The sequence below is a fragment of the Notamacropus eugenii genome, chromosome 5 (assembly GCF_028372415.1).
Source record: "Notamacropus eugenii isolate mMacEug1 chromosome 5, mMacEug1.pri_v2, whole genome shotgun sequence".
Lineage (NCBI taxonomy): Eukaryota > Metazoa > Chordata > Mammalia > Diprotodontia > Macropodidae > Notamacropus > Notamacropus eugenii.
The window spans coordinates 98,702,784-98,705,796 of record NC_092876.1 but is presented as its reverse complement, the minus strand read 5'-3'; the positions used below and the strand labels follow the sequence as shown (position 1 = coordinate 98,705,796).

At 42.2% G+C, this 3,013-nt stretch overlaps 1 pseudogene; it reads left to right on the top strand.

Moving 5' to 3' along the window:
- The first annotated feature begins 1,197 nt into the window (after window positions 1-1,197).
- LOC140507644 (zinc finger protein 184-like) lies at window positions 1,198-2,559 on the top strand (annotated as a pseudogene).
- The last annotated feature ends 454 nt before the right edge of the window (window positions 2,560-3,013 follow it).

The window sequence follows — 3,013 nt, the reverse complement described above, 5'->3', positions numbered from 1 at the left end:
GGACCTACATGTCCAAAAATATCTGTAGCAGCTCTTTTTGTGGTTGCAGAGAATTGGAAATTGAGGGGATACCCATCAAATGGGGCATGGCTGAACAAGTTGTGGTATATGAAGGTAATGAAATATTATTATACTATAAAAAATGACAAGCAGGCAAATTTCAGAAAAACCTAGAAAGACTTAAATGAACTGATGCAAAGGGAAGTAAGAAGAACCAGAAGAACATTGTACACAGTAACATCAACATTGTGCTATGATCAACTATGACTGACAACTCTTCTCAGCAATACAATGATCCAAGACAACAAAAGGCTCATGACAGAAAATGCTATCCATATCCAGAGAAAGAACTGGTGGAGTCTGAATATTGATCAAGGCACATCTTTTTTTACAGCTTTTTTTTTCTTTTTACAAACTATAACTTTTTTGCAAACTATTTCTGCTGTCACAACATGATTAATGTGGAAATAGATTTTACATGATTGCACACATGTAACCTGTACCAAACTGCTTATCTTAGGGAGGAGGGTGGAGAGGGAGGGAAAGAAAATTTGGACCTCAAAATTTATTTTTAAAATTGAATGTTGCTGGAGCCCAGGCCGCTGTTTTGGTCACTTGCCCGCTGGCCCCGCGTTTCTGGGGGGGAATGGGGGGGAGAGGGAAGCAGCGGCCTCACTGGGCTAGGTGGGGCATCCTGAGGGCCCCTGAGACCCCCAGCATCAGCTTGGCCCGTGCTCCCCGCAGCTGCGGCCCCCTAGGGTCTGCAGAGCCAAGGCTCATGGGGCTCCATGGAGACCCCGGAGCCTGTGTGTCCCCCCTGGGCCTGTGGAGGGGCAAAAGCAAATCACACTACGTTTGCAAACTCAAATGACCTGCTCCTTCCCCCTCCTAGCCTTATGACCTTGGGCTGGTCACTGGCCTCTTTTTGGCCTCAGGTGATTCATCCCTAAAATGGGGTATGACCCGATCCTTGAGGACCCTTTGACCACAGGGAGCTGACCAGAGCCCTCCTCATGGTTCTTTGAGCCCAAAGCGGGAGAATCACTGAGAAGAGCATTTTCTGCCTTAGCCGAGAAATCAGGGTTTAGGGGAAGCCACCCCTCTCCCCTCCGTCTACAGGCCATCCAGGAGGCAGCAACCCAGAGCAGCTCACCCCAATGCTGGAAAAAGGACTCTGTGGCATTTAAAGATGTGATCATGGACTTCACTCAGGAGGAGTGGGGGCAACTAGACCTTCCTCAGAAAGACCTGTACAAAGACCTGATATTGGAGAAGTACAGGAACCTGGTTTTGCTGGGGCTTCCAGTTTCTAAACCTGATGTGAATTCTGAGTTGGAGCAAGGAGAAGACTTGTGGATGCCCAGGAAAGAAGATGCAGGAAGCACCTGTTCAGAATGGAAGACTGTACCTAAGTCCAAAGAATCACCTCCAAATCCTGACTGGTTTGAGAATAACTCAACTGTAGCCAAAAAAACAATAATGGAAGCACTACCAAGAACTGGTCCTGAGGACTCCACATTTCAAGAGACCTGGGAATATGATGGCAGACTAGAGAGGCAGCAGGAAAACCAGGAGAGAGATTTAAGACAAGTAAAAATTACTCACAAGAAACCTTCCCCTGGAGAGAGAGGTCATGAAGGTAGTGAACTTGAGAGGAACTTTGGCCCAAGGTCAGTCCTTGTTACACAACAGAGAGTTCCTATAGGAAAAAGCCTCCTTAAATGTAATACACATGGAAAGAATTCAGACCTACTTAAACATCATAAGATACATGCTGGAGAAAAACCCTACATTTGTAAGGATTGTGGAAAAGGCTTCAGTTACTGCTCATCCCTTTCTCAGCATCAGAAAAGTCATACTGGAGAGAAACCATATGAATGTAATGAATGTGGGAAAGCCTTCAGCCAGAGTTAATACCTTGTTCAGCATCAGACAATTCATACTGGAGAGAAACCTATAAATGTAATGAATGTGAGAGAGCCTTTGGGGACTGCTCAGCCCTTATTCAGCATCAGAGATTCATACTGTAGAGAAACCATATGAATGCAGTGAATGTGGGAAAGCCTTCCACCATAGTGCAAATCTCACAAAGCATCAAAGAACTCATACTGGAGAAAAATCCTATGAATGCATTCAGTGTGGAAAATCCTTTGGTTAATATGCAGCCTTTACTCAGCATCAGAGAATTCATACTGGAGAGAAACCCTATAAGTGTAATGAATGTGGGAAAGACTTTAACCAGAGTACAAACCTCATAATCCACCAGAAAATTCATACTGAAGAGAAATCTTATGAATGTAATGAATGTGGGAAAGGCTTCAGTGATAGCTCAGCCCTTATTAGACATTATGTCATTCATACTGGAGAGAAACTCTATGAATGTAATGAATGTGGAAAAGCTTTCTATCAGAGCTCATCATTTACTCAACACCAGAGAACTCATACTGGAGAGAAACCTTATAAATGTAAGGAGTATGGGAAAGCTTTTAAATATAGTTCAGCCTTCATCAGACATCAAAGACTTCATACAGGAGAATAAAAACACAAGGCTATAATGAAAGCAGGGAATTTCTTGACCACATTTTTTTTCTTTTCTTTTTTTTTTTTAACAGTGATCAGTTGTTAGGAAGAAGAGACCACATAAGAGACTGCAAACTACTTGAGGTCAGGTGGCTGTTGCAGATTTTTTCCTTTTACAACACCTAGGCAAGAGCTACATATAGAGGCCTTTAATAAACATGCATTGATTTTTTTAAAAAAAATGATTGTTAAAAATTGTCTTTACATGTAATTGAAAAAATAAAATACTATTAGAAAAAAGAATTGCCATGTAGGGTCACATGACCAAGAAGATAGAGGACTAGTCACTTTCTCCAATCCTCACAACCTCTTAATCCTCTCCAAAAATAAGAATTATGTCCAACATTAAAAGAAAACATGATCCTTATACAAGCAAAAGATACTGTCATAGACAGGATATGTCTCCCAGAAGAACACAAGTCAAAAGACCTGA